The 14,174-nt window shown below is 44.0% G+C and overlaps 1 protein-coding gene across 1 annotated transcript in view; it reads left to right on the top strand.

Annotated features, from left to right (window-relative positions):
• Nucleotides 1-2,557: 2,557 nt before the first annotated feature.
• The window catches only part of Tpx2 (TPX2, microtubule nucleation factor), a 47,490-nt gene continuing 35,873 nt past the window's right edge, over nt 2,558-14,174 (top strand). Inside the window, exons 1-2 of the mRNA XM_005363210.3 lie at nt 2,558-2,734; nt 9,618-9,698. The gene's annotated coding sequence lies outside the window, so the exon portion shown is untranslated. The remainder of the gene's footprint in view (nt 2,735-9,617; nt 9,699-14,174) is intronic.

Here is a 14,174-nt window from a genome sequence, read left to right on the forward strand (position 1 = left end):
CAAGATCAAAAACACTGATGACAATTTATGCTGGAGAGGTTGTGGGGGAAAGGGAACACTTCTGCATTGCTGGTGGGAATGCCTGGTGCTTGTGGAAGCCGAAGAAAACATCAGATCTTTTGCAAGTGGACTTGGAGATAGTTGTGAGCTGCCATGTGTTTGCTGGGTATCAAATACAGGTCCTCTGGAAGAGCAGCAAGTGCTCTTGATCACGGAGCCATCTCTCCAGCCCCTCGCCCGCCCTCACTTTTAAAAAGATCATTGACTTTAGATTTATTTTTTTGTTTTTGTATTTTTCAAGATAGGGTTTCTCAGTGTAGCTTTGGAACCTGTCCTGGAACTTGCTCTGTAGACCACTGACCTCAAGTTCACAGAGATCTGCCTGCCTCTGCTTCCTGAGTGCTGGGATTAATGGTGTGTGCCACCCCTCCAACTCCCCCACCCACTTATTTTTATTTTTTAATGTATGTATAAGTGAGGTCAAAATAGGGTGTCAAATCTCCTGGAACTGAAGTAACAGTCAATTGTGAGTCTCTGGATATGCGTACAGGGAGCCAGGCTGCAGTCCTCTGGAAGATCAGCCAGTGCTTTTAACCACCAAGCAATCCCTTTGGCCCCTCTATTATTATTAGTGATCAGACTGAGCTGGGCCATGTAAGAGGAGCAGAGAACCAGAAGCCAAGAGGCCAGGAGAGCAGGAACCAACACCTGTTGCCAAGAGGCACAGAGGTCAACAGACTGGCACAGCCAAAATGGCTGGGTTATATAAGAATCAGTGAAAGGAGGGGAAGAAAAACCCAGCCAGTCCCTGGGCTGGAGAATTTTGGGTAGGGGATGGGGTATGCTAGCCAGGAGGACCCTGTAACAGGTAGACTGGCAGCTAGCGTCTGCTTTGTTATGTTAATAGGCACCTCAGTTAACACTGGCCATTTGTTTTGCTTTTGAGATCTAACAGTTAGCACTGTACAAATGCTTATTTTTAAGTGGGCCATGCCTGTACTCTCAGCACTCAGGAGGCAGAAGCAGGGTGTTGCTGTGTTGCCCAACTTGGCCTGGAATATACAAGCCCTGAGAGCCAGGACTGCAGGAGTGTGCTACCATGGCTAGATTCTTTTCATGTCTTTGATGTATGAAGGTATTATTCTGCTGAGAACTGCCTGTTTTCACTTTTTTTTTTTTTTGGTTTTTCGAGACAGGGTTTCTCTGTGGCTTTGGAGCCTGTCCTGGAAATAGGTCTGTACACCAGGCTGGTCTCGAACTCTGCCTCTGCCTCCCGAGGGCTGGGATTAAAGGCGTGCGCCACCATCGCCCGGCCTGCTGTCTCTCTTCAGTTACAACCCTTCTTTCTCTCTGCACGCTCTTGTTGATGTTGTCTTTGGTTGAAAGTCACTAGGCTGTGAAGGATGGTCTTGAACTCCTGCTCCTCCTATTTTCACCTCCCAAGTGTTTGCATTACAAGCATGAGCCACACACTGAACTCTTGGACTGCTCAGTTGCTTCTTCAGCTGTTGAGCAGCGGGCAACCTGACCACTTTTGTAGCTAGCTTGGCCTCTGGGCTGTTCAGTTATCGTTGCCACGGCCACACCACTGCCTCTGTCCTTGCTGCCATGATGCTGTCTCTGCAGCTTCACTTTTTTGTGTTAACAGCTGAGTCTACAGTACTGGAAGTAGACAAGAAAAGACTGTTGAAGAAATGTCTCTTAGCCAGGCGGTGGTCACGCACACCTTTAATCCCAGCTCTCGGGAGGCAGAAGCAGGTAGATCTCTGTGAGTTCGAAGCCAGCCTGGTTTACAAGAGCTAGTTCCAGAGCAGACTCCAAAAGCTACAGAGAAACTGTCTTGAAAAACACAAAACACAAAAACAAACACCCAAAAAAAGAACAACAACAAAAAAAAAGTAATGTCTCTTATGGGCCCATAGTTGTGCAGAGAAACACTATCTAGAGAAACCCAACCAAACAAATCAGTAAAAAATTTCCTCCTATGAATTCCGGGAGGTCTAGTATGCGTTATATTTAGCTGCTGTTATATACTTAAAAATTTTTTTCAGTTTGTCTAGTAATAATTCTCCCAATTAAGTAGGAACAAGCCTAGCATGATGATACACACCTGAAAATCTTGTGCTTGGGAGGTGGGGAAGGCAAGAGGATAAAGAGGTTAAAAGTGGTGCACGCCTTTAATCCCAGCACTCGGGAGGCAGAGGCAGGCGGTTCTCCGTGAGTTCGAGACCAGCCTGGTCTACAGAGAGAGTTCCAGGACAGGCTCCAAAGCTACAGAAAAACCCTGTCTCGAAAAATCAAAAAAAAAAAAAAAAAAGTTTAAAAGTCAGCCTCAATCACACTGAGAATTCCGGCTAGCTTGAGCTCCAAAAGGCCCTACCTCAAAGCAAAACAACCTCGCACCCCCCCATCTCAACCCCAAACAACAACAAAACCAAATAAGAGCAGAGGATTCTGGGTTTTGTAGTACAGTTTCAATGTGCGCCCACACGTGCAAGAGACATTTCCCTGAAGGCTCTCCGTCCAGTTGTCAGCTTGGTCCCGCCTCCTAACTTCCGGCGTCGCTACATTCTTTTTCTGAGTCCAATCAGAGGGCGGGGTTTGTCTGTTCCCGGCCCTCTGATTGGTGCATTCGACCGGGTTCCTGAGTTCAAATTTTCAACCGTACCGGTTGAATCCCGAAGCGGACGGGCGGCTGTGTTTTCTTAGATAAGTGGGTGCAAGGCGAAGCCGGGTAAGTGATGGAAAAGGGGGAGCCGCGGTGCACGGGGAGCCATTCCTCTAGGTTTCCGAGAGGGTAGGGGGATCCTCGGGGCAGGCCCTGAAAGCCTAGGCAGCGCGCGGGCTCCGGCGACCGGACTTTGCGGTAAAGCTTCGGACTCGGAATCGGTATTCCTGGAAACCCCGGAGCAGAGGCTGCTCCAGGCTGTCAGGTCCTAGACTGTAACGACTGTTCGTGTTAGCCCTGCTCTCCAATTTCCGCTCTAAACTTTGCATTAAGCGCTCTTAGCATTTAGGGAAGGACAGGCCCAGTGGGTGGAAATAGCCCTGCCATTAAATAGCATTGGTGGAGAAAAAGAGATGTGATCGCCACCAACTGCGTTTATCCGAGATAGGAAAGTAATTTTGTTGTTTGCCAACACGGTTGAGGCAGAGTTAATTTTATTTTGGTTGTTTTCTGTTTGTGATATAAAATTAATTTTGTTATCGTTATTCTCCTTTCCCTTTGTATCGAGGCATTACGTCTTTCCGCCCTTTTAGCTTCCTTTCCTGGAACATTTATAGATTGGAGGAGAAGGAAAAGGAAAGTTGTATCCTTTAGTATTAACATAGTATTGTGGGTTGAGTTTACCCCCTATTTTCTTGATTTTGTAATCGCATATAATTTTCTCAGTAGCAAAGATTCCCACCAAACTATTTCTGCTTGCTTGCTCCCTCTCCCTCCCTCTCCCCACTCTCTTTTCTTTTTTCCTGCACTTCCTGACTCATTCTTACCTTGTATCCTCACACCCTTTGCCTTTATTTAACTTTTTCTCATATTAAAAAAAATACAAACTACTAAAGAACTATTTGCTACTATAGTAAAACTATTCTTTTTGTTGTTGCTTTGAGAGAGGGTCTCTCTACACATCCCTGGCTGTCTTAGAACTCATCTTGACCAGGCTGGCATCAAACTCACAGAGATCCGCCTGCCTCTGCCCCTCAACTGCTGGGATTAAAGGCATGTGCCACTATGCCTGGCTAGTAAGAATAGTAAGAATATTCTTGTGTGTGGCCTAAGTGTATTACAACACCTGTCAAGCCTCACCCCCCAAATCATATGTGTCTCTCTGTTGGTTTAAGTGTCTGTTCAATAGTATCAAGTTCCTATTTTTGGTTCAAAATTTTTGTGGCCTCTACTGCACGTACTGGCTTTGGGGGAGCCTAGGCAGTTTGGATGCTCACCTTACTAGACCTGGATGGAGGTGGGTGGTCCTTGGACTTCCCACAGGGCAGGGAACCCTGATTGCTCTTCCAACTGATGAGGGAGGGGGACTTCATGGGGGAGGGGGAGGGAAATGGGAAACGGTGGCGGGGAGGAGGCAGAAATCTTAAATAAATAAATAAATAAATAAAAATTTTGTGGCCTTTAGCCAGCAAAACCAACTGATTGACCTTTGAGAGTGTATTGTGAGCCTTTGTTGGTTCATGTTAGATACCATTTGTATACAGATACATGATATATTCATGTATACTTGAGGACAAAATGGTTGGTGTGTGTGTGTGTGTGTGTGTGTGTGTGTGTGTGTGTGTGTGTTTGTGTGGTATTGGGGTGTGAACCCAGTACCTTGCTCATGGTAGGGGGAGTACTGGGGTACTGTCCTTTTTGTGTGTATGATGACGATAATGATTACTACTGTTGCGACAGGGTCTTCTTGTAGCCCACATGGATCTGAAAGAAGATATATAGCATAGGCTGTTCTTCCTCCTTCCTTCACTGCCAGAGTGCTGGGTTTGCACTAACACACTGTTTATGTGGTGCTGGGATCTCAATGCCTGGGTCTTGTGTATGCCAAGCAAGAACTCTACCAATTTAATTTTAAGACAGAAACTGGATAAGTTACTGTTATGTAAACAAATTGTTTTGTAAGGGTTCTGGCAACTTAGAAGTAAAGGAGATGGATTAGACTTAATACGGGAACATAAACTCACTCTTGGAAAGCAGGGTTTGGCTAGAGGAGGATGAGAACAACCAGGTTGCATGTCTATGAACTGGATGGCTAGGAAGGCCCTGCAAAGTTTACAGCAGAATAGCAAGTGTGGAAAACTCAATCTTACCAAGTGGGTTGGCAAATTTGGGTTTTCTAGTATGTAAGTAAAAGCATTTCTTTTTTCTTTTCTTCAAGACAGAGTTTCTCTGGCTGTCCTGGAACTCATTCTGTAGACCAGGCAGGCCTCTAACTTAGAGATCCACCTGCCTCTGCCTCTTGAGTGCTGGGATTAAAAGGGTACGTCACCACTATCGGGCTCAATAAAAACATTCTTTTGGTCAGGTTTATGCTAATGTTCAAATTAGAATGAAATTCTCATCATATTATTTTGGCAAGTACAATTAAATTTGGTCAAGAGAAAGCTATGTGGAAAAGTAGGACTGAATTCTACATTTCCTTTATATATTTTTTCCTTTAGCTTTTCTTGGATTTGTTTTCTACAGTATGAGCCTTTATACCCAGCTTCTTCCCTTTAAGATTTTTTTATTTAAAGCCGGGCGGTGGTGTTGCATGCCTTTAATCCCTGCACTCAGGAGGCAGAGGCAGGCTGATCTCTTGAGTTTGAGGCCAGCCTCTGGTCTACAGAGCTGGTTTCAGTACAGACTCCAAAGCTACAAAGAAACCCTGTCTCAAAAAAAAAAAAAAGTTTTTATTTAAAAAAGCTTTTTTTTTTTCCTCTTTTTGGTTTTTCAAAACAAGGTTTCTCTGTAGCTTTGGTGCCTATCCTGGAACTAGCTCTTGTAGACCAGGCTGGCCTCGAACTCACAGAGATCCGCCTGCTTCTGCCTCCCAATTGCTGGGATTAAAGGCGTGCACCACCACCGCCCAGCTAAAAGTTTTTGTTTTTTAAACTAGAGAGAAGAACAGGAGAAATTGTGTACCCTTTCACAAACTGTTTTGCTGTGGTATCGTTTAGGAAGCAGGATTGATAATGGTGTGATTGACTAGCCTGAGTTATTGTGTAGATAGATTTATATTTGAGACAAAGACATGTAAATCAGCCCAATTGTTCTTTACAAGAAAAAGATGGAATTAAACATAAATAGAAAGATACTGTATTGGTCAGCGTTCTCTAAAGGAACAGAGTTTATAGATTGAAGATGTCTGTATGGGATTTATTAGAAAATGGCTTACAGGCTGTGGTCCAGCTGCTTCAACAGTGACTGTGTACCAAGGAAGAATCCAGTATTTCCCTGAGGCTGGGTGTCTCAGTGGTCTCCAGGACCTGCCACAGTGTGTGCTCTAATGCCAGTGGGAGCCAGCAGGCGAAGCAGCAAGCTTCCTTCTTCTGTGTCCTTTATTTAGGCGGCCAGCAGAAGGTGTGGCCCATATTAAAAGGTGAATCCCACCTAAAAAAGATCTGGATTAAAGATGTGTTTTTCCACCTCAAGAGATTCTGTTTAAAAGTAGGTCTTCCCATTTCAAATTATTTAATTAAGGAAAAAAAAATCTCTCCCAGGTGTACCCAGCTGCTTGGGTTTAGTTAATACTCCATGTACTCAAGTTGACAACCAAGAATAAAGAATAGCCAGCACAAGTTGACCCCTTGCCAATTTGACACAACCATGTATGTCATGATTAATTTCCAGATGAAAACAATAATCAGGTTATAATTAACACCTGATATCATATAACTATCCAACATACTCTACAAATGCATCATGAATGTTAGAATAGATGGTAATGACCCATGAGGGACATTCTTTAGGGATCTCAAAACTTTAATATGATAACTACTGATAGTCTCTTAACTGATGTTGCATTGCATGATAAAGAGATCGAGGAAAGAAAAGACAACTGGACAGAAGCATTCTTAACAAAACATGACAGAAACATGTCAACTGTAATCCTCATTTCTACAACTGGTCACGTGGCTTTAGCTGTCTTTATAGCTACCTTCCTCTAATACCCTTCCTGCATTTCCTCCTCCTTCAGCAAGCTCTTGGCCGCTTTCCCAGAGGAGTAAGCCAGGCCTTAATTTTTGAAGGGTCTGTGCCCTTTTTCATCCTGTCTGGATTAGATTGTTGTAGTCTCCCATTGGTTTGGGGTCACAGGATATGCTAGCACCAATAGACAGTCGCTCTAAAGGATCATCTGTACTCCAGATAAATATTTTTTGCCTCCACTATGGAAAAGCAATACAGTTTTCCCTTGGTAATCTGAATCAGTCACCCCTCCTAACACTGTTATTCCTTTCTTAGCCAAAGTGGCCAGGGGATGTTTGAACTTCCAGTTCAATAGAATATTTGCTGTGGCTCTTGGCAAGAACACTATACACTCTGGAACCAAAACTTCTTGGTTAGCAGAACTTAAGGTTGAGGGACCAGGAAGCAAAAAATTTTTCCTAGAGGGTTACTAGGGGTGATAGCGAATGTGGAACTATCCCACCACCACCCCCTCATTTTCTTTGTTTGTTTGTTTGTTTGAGACAGGATTTCTCTGTAGTTTTGGATCTTGGATCCTGTCCTGGAACTTGCCCTGTAGATAAGAATATTGGATGCTGATTCAAATCAAATACCACCCTCTGGAGAATCCTGCCCCACCCTCCATGCTGCTGCCACTAATTGGCCCTGTAACTGTCTTCAAAAGCCATTCCATCTTTCTCTCAGGCTAGCAGATGGTGGGGAACATGATAAGATCAGTGGATTCCATGATTGTGGGCCCGCTGTCGCACTTTTCTGGCTATGAAGTGAGTTAATCAGAAGCAATACTGTTGAATACTTGACGGTGAGTAAGGCATTGTGTAGCTCACAGATAGTGGTTTTAGTAGAAGCATTACATGCAGGAAAGACAAATCCATATCCAGAATAAGGACAAATGCTGTCCTTTCCATGGAGGACATGGTTCAATACAATCAACCTGCCACCAGGCCACTGTCTGGTCACTCCGGGGAATGGTGCCATATCTGGGGCTCAGTGTCAGCTCTGGTACTCAGCAGCAGTTGGAGCCAGGTCAGCCTTGGTGAGTGAAGTTCATGCTGCTGAGCCCATGACAACTTCCATCTCTGCCACTATGGCTACTTTGTTCATGGGCCATGACAGGGATGGCTGGGGAAAGAGGTTGACTGTCTACACAGAATGCTCTGTGTGACAGCCCTAGCTGTCTTGGAACTAGCTCTATAGACCAGGCTGGCCTCAAACTCAGAGATATTAGAGATCTGCCTGCTGCCGCCTTCCAAGTGCTGAAGTTAAAGGCATGTGTCACCATCGCCTATCTGAAGTCACCTTTTGATGAGCATTTACACGGAACACAAGTATCTTAATATCGTTGCCCATTTGGAGAAATCCACTCACATAATTCTTCCCTAGACATCTTACCAATTTTACAATCATGCTCTTTCCAAGTCCCTGACCATCCAGTCATTGACTGCAGCCCATGAATCAGTGAAGAATTGAATGTCTAGTCATTTCTCCTTCCAGACAAAATGTATGACCATGAGTTCTGCCCAGTACTTGCATGGTTCCAGAGAGGGGTTAAAATGCTGCAACTGACCATGTCTGGGTGGTGCCTGCGTAACATGCAGAGCCACCAGTAAACCAGGCCCTAGTCTCCTTTTCTTCAGTCAACTGATCATAGTGAACACCCCATAAGGCTATAGGTGCATGCTTGGCAGCAGATGGTGTTGTAACAGGAGTAGAAACCATAGACATTTGGGCAGCTTTTTCATGTAACTTGCTTGTGCCTTTAGGATCTACTCAGGCCTGCTCACATACATACTACTTACATTGATTGCTGCTCTACATGACCTACTTTATGGTTTGCTGAGTCAGATAACACTCAGCTTGTGATGGCTAGCTCAGGGTGCATGATGGCCTGTGGCTGAACTTTCAGTTTCTCCTAAGCAGGCTAGACTAGTAGATGATGGTATAGCCTTGCTCCAGAATGCCAAAGGTCTCTTCCGTGATTCGTCTATAGGGGCCTGCCAAAAGCTCCAAACAGCATTTCTACCTTCCAGTTACACCTCAAGAACTCTCAGTTTTGCTAGATCATATATATGGTCCAAGTGGTAGAACAGCCTGGACAGCAGCCTGGACCTGTTGAAGACCCTTGTCCTGTTCCAGTACCCACTCAAATTTAGTAAAATTTGGTATAAGGGCCAGATTAACACATCTAAGTGAGGAACGTTCTATCTCTAGAATCCAAATAGGCCCCTGAATGTGCTTCTTTCTTGGTGGTGGGAGGGGGTAGTTATAATATCTCCTTCACTTAGAAGGAATATCTCTGCATACTCCACATCGATGAACTCAAGAATTCCACTGAAATAGAAGACCCTTAAATTTTGGTTGGATTTATTTTCCATCCTCTGATGCGCATGTGTGTTATCAACTAGTCCAAAGCTACCTCCTGCTCACTTGGTCCAGTCAACATAATGTTGTCAGTATAGTGCACCAATGTGCAGTTGAACTAAGCTATGACATGAGACTGGAGAGTTACTATATCCTTGAGGTAAAACTGTAAAAGTATACTGCTGGCATTGCCAACTGAAAGCAAATTCCTTCTGGTGGTCGTTATGGACAAGTACTGGGAAAAAGGCATTTGCTAGATCGATACCTGCGTACTGGGAGATGTGTTAATCTGCTCAAGTAAGGACTCTATGTTTGATATAGCAGCTGCGATCAGAGTCACTGCTTGATTAAGTTGTCTTTTTGTTTTTTTGTGACAGGGTTTCTCTGTAACAGCTCTGGCTGTCCTGGAACTCTTCTGTAGACCAGGCTGACCTCAAACTCACAGAGATCTGCCTGTCTCTGCCTCCCAAATTAAAATTAAAAATGGAATTAAAATTGGAATTAAAAATGTATGTGCGCCACCACTGCCTGCCAAATTTTTAAAGTTTATCCTTTCAAAATACCTTTCTGCTGTTTCCAGGTGCTTAATGAGAAGTGTCTGTGGACGTTCAGAAGCGACCTGAGAAGGTGATCTGTGGCGTGGGCATTAACTACAGGGCAGGTGTGTATCCATGGTGAGGTGCAGGCGAAAGAGTGAAAGAGTGTTAGTAAATCAGCTTCATCAGTGTTTATGTAACTGAAGTATGTCTTTTTAAGCCAGTACATATTTTTGAAAGAAATTCCTTAAATTCGGAAACAAAGTAAAATCATGCACTATCCAACTCTTTAGAGATGCGGTGGTGGCACAGCTTTCAATCCCAGCGCTCGGAAGACAGAGGCAGGCGGATCTCTAAGTGCAAGGCCAGCCTGGTCTACAGAATGAGTTCCAGGACAGCTGGGTCTACACAGAGAAACTCTGTCTCAAAAAAACTAAAAAACAAAACAAAGAACAAGTTGTGCTTGGTGGCACATCCTGTATAATTCCAGCGCTTGGTAGGTGGTGACAGAAACACTGGGGAGTTGAGGGTCATTCTCGCAATATAGTCATTTTAAGGCTGGACTGGGCAATGTGTGATCCTGTCTCAAAGATATGTCAAGGGAGGTATGGGAGTAGAGCAAGCCCTGAATTGATGTATCTTGTTAATATGAACACAAATAAAAGTTTTTTTTTTTTTTTGGATTTTCGAGACAGGGTTTCTCTGTGGCTTTGGAGCCTGTCCTGGCACTAGCTCTGTAGACCAGGCTGGTCTTGAACTCACAGAGATCCGCGTGCCTCTGCCTCCCGAGTGCTGGACAAATAAAAGTTTTTAAAGCAGTAAACATGAGCCAGGTGTGGTGGTGCATATGTTTAATTCCAGTACTTGGAAGGCAGGTCATCTTTGTGAGTTCAAGGCTAGGCTAGCCTGGTCTATTTGGTGAGTTCTAGTATAGCTGGGGCTACATAGAGATTCTGTCTCAAAACAAACTCAGTAAAATATGATTTACAATTTTTTTTTGTGTAAGAGAGTGGGAGTGTGTGTATGTGTGTATGTATGCATGTGTGTGTATGTGTACGTGCATGCGCACACAAATGTTTGTGTGCGCATGCATGCATGCAGTTAGGGGCATGAGTACCATGGTGTGTGTGTGGCCAGAGGATATTTTAGGAATGGTTTTCCCCCTTCCACCGTAGATTCTAGGGACCAAGCTCAGGTTGTCAGGCTGGCACAGCAAGCCTCTTTAGCCACTGAGTCATCTCTGTTGTGCTATCTTGTTTGAGATAGCTTAGGCTGGCCTCAAATTCACTGTGTATCCTATATTGGCCTTGAACTGATGGTTGTCCTGATGCCTCAACCGTTCAGTTCACGGTGACACCATGTCTTTCTGGAATTGGTAAGTTTGAAAAAGAAATGAAAATACATTTGCTTGGTGTTTCTAGGTGAATTAGAACAAGTGTCTAGTTTGTCCTGTGCTGACTTCTGAGTGTTGGGATACTAAAGGATTGATTTTGGATCTTTCTTTTTCCTTCCTTCCTTCCTTCCTTCCTTCCTTCCTTCCTTCCTTCCTTCCTTCCTTCCTTTCTTTCTTTTTTTGAGACAGGGTTACTCTGTGTAGCTTTAGAGTCTATCCTGGAAGTAGCTCTTGTAGACCAGGCTGGCCTCAAACTCACAGAAATCCACCTGCCTCCGCCTCCTGAGTACTGGGATTAAAGGCGTGTGCCACCACCATCCTGCTGATTTTGGATCTTAAATGGACCCAGTTTTGGAAACTCCGCAGATCTGTTGCTGTAAACAGATCGGATTTCAACACAGAAGTTAGCAAATGTGTAACCAAGTTCATTAAGCTTTCTTCAGGCTTAGTTTGTACATTTGATTAATAGTCAAAAGTAGATGTTGGACATGTTGCCATTTATTGACTTTCTTAATCCCCTTGTGTACAAGGAAAAGATGTGAAAGTTTCATCTCTGGGTAAAGTGAAAGTATGTGTTAATGTAAGATCCCTCACCCTGTGCAGGTGAGAGAGGGTGTTGGTGAGGAAATGCCAGTGCCTGGATGAGATTGTTTTAACTGACTGCCTCTACTGAAGCCTCGGCTTCTGTTGGCTCTTTAATTACCAACGGTTTAGCTCGTGCTTTCCTCTGTGTCTCACAAACTGGGTGGTGAGGCGCTTGGCCTCTCACATCCGCCTATTTTGCTAGGAGCCTCAGGCCTGCAATTTCAGGCCTGCTTAGAATGTGCTCTGTGCTGCTCCCCACCCCTTTGGAACCTGCCCGCTTTGATTTATAGAGCTTGTCAAGGCCAGTTATTTTCGGTTTGGGGGAGAGTGAAGAGACCAGCCAGGGGCAGCATGAGGCCAGTTTCTGATGAATGTAGACAGGCTGCACTCGCTGCCCTTTCCACCTATTTCTTCCCCCTAGAAGACTGGTAAGATCCTTGTTTATTTATTTATTTTGAGACAAGGTTTCTCTATAACAGCCCTAGCTGTCCTGGAACTTTTTTTTTTTTAAAGATTTGTTTATTCATTATAGTGTTCTGCAGGCCAGAAGAGGGCACCAGATCTTACTATAGATGGTTGTGAGCCACCATTTGGTTGTGGGAATTGAACTCAGGACCTCTGCAATAGCAGGCAGTGCTCTTAACCGCTGAGCCACCTCTTCAGCCCTGTCCTGGAACTCTTCTGTTGTCCTGGAACTCTTTTGTAGGCAGTCATTGAACTAACAGAGATCCGCCTGCCTCTTCCTCCTGATTGCTGAGATTAAAGGCATGCCCCACCACAGCTTGGCTCTACTGTCTCTACCTAAAGAGAAAGGATTACACATGTGTATATTTTCAGTGTTTTATTTTATTTTTTTTTTTGGTGGGGAGAAACAGGGAGTCTATACGATATGATGGATAATATGTAACAGGCAATTTTATAAAGAACTAGTTTATACATAGCTTGGTTCATGCATACCATATTGAGTTGGCTTTCTTTACTTATTTAAAGAATATTTCTACTTTATTTTATTTTGTGTGGGTGTTTTGCCTGCAAGTATGTACGTATACCATGTGCTTGCCAGGTGCCCAGAGAGGCCTGAAGAGGGCATCAGATCCCTACGAACCAGAATTACGGATGGTTGTGAGCCACCATGTGGATGCTGGGAATCAAGTCCCTGACCTCTGGAAGAGCAGACCATGCTCTCAGATTTTCTGTAGGATTATTTTTCATTAAAAGCTGTTTTTCCTGAGCTGGTTCCAGGGCTGTCATGGCTATACAAAGAAACCCTGTCTCAAACAAACAAAACAGCTGATTTTTATTATTGTTGTTGTTGTTGTTTTTAATTTTCATGTATTTCTTTTGTAGAAGCAAGGACTCAGTGTGTAGTCCTTGCTGACCTGGAATTTGCTATGTGTACCAGGTTGGCCTTGATCTCAGACCCCCCTGTCTGCTCCCAGTGCTGGGATTAAAGTGTGACCAAGTCCAGGTGAAGGCTATTTTTCTACTGTGAATATCTGTAATTTTTCAGGGGCCTGCGCTGTGGCAGTTTTAGATAATTTTGAAATATGAAGCTAATTCTCTTGCTTGGCAACTTGATTTGTTTAAGGGGACGTGGTTGACATATGTGCCTTCCCCCGCCCTTGATTGAGACATGTGTTGACAGAAATTCAATCTTGATTAAGGGGTGCAGGCTGGGTACACTTCCCACCATTCGTGGGGCTCTATTTAAACAGCTGCCTTTGCCTTGACCTCTGCGGTATCCCAGTAGGCTCTAATAGACTTTAATTTTTGATATTTTGACTTGTTTGTGGTGAGGCAGTATTATGAAACTATCTTGATTTACAGTTTGTTACTTCACTTTTGTGTGCTGGTTCCTCCTCCCTCTTCTGGTACTCTGTCACTGAGCCTCCTCCCCAACCCTTCTTTAGGTTTTCTTCGTATTCTTTGTTAGCCTGTAATGGAGAGGATGAGAGTTCTCAAGGAATAATGGATATATAGTTGTTAATTTGAGCCCACTTTGAGGAGAGGCAGAGCGGTTTTTTCTTTTTGTTCTTTTGTTTTTTGTTTTTCTGAGACAGTCTCACTTTATAGCCTAGGCTGGCCTGGACCTCAATATGTAGGCCCAGGATGATCTCAGATTTGAGGCAGTACTCTTGCTTGAGGTTCTTAAGTGCTGCAATTATAGGTGTATGTATATACACCATGCCCAGCAAGAGTGGCAGGGTAGCCTCCTGAGTTGGCCAATCTAGACAAAAAGATAGTGTAAAAGGAGCGTTTTAAAAAAATAGACCACTGGAGGTGGTAGCTGGAGAGAGAGATGGCTCAGCGTTTAAGAGTACTGCTGCTCTTCCAGAGGACCTGGGTCAGTTCCCAGCATCCACATGGTGGTTCACAACTGTTTGTAACTCCAGTTCCAAGTAATCTAACACCCTTATACAGACACACATGTAGGAAAACACCAATGCAAATAAATAAATCATTTTAAAAATAGACAATTGGGCTGGACAAATGCTCAGTGGTTAAAGTGCTTGTTGATTTGGTAGAGGACCCAGGTTTGAATTCAACACCCACATGGTACTTCATAGCTCTCTGTAATACCAGTTCCAGGGTATCTAATGCCCTCTTTTTTTTTTTTTTTTTG

This window comes from Microtus ochrogaster, linkage group LG8, assembly GCF_000317375.1.
Source record: "Microtus ochrogaster isolate Prairie Vole_2 linkage group LG8, MicOch1.0, whole genome shotgun sequence".
Lineage (NCBI taxonomy): Eukaryota > Metazoa > Chordata > Mammalia > Rodentia > Cricetidae > Microtus > Microtus ochrogaster.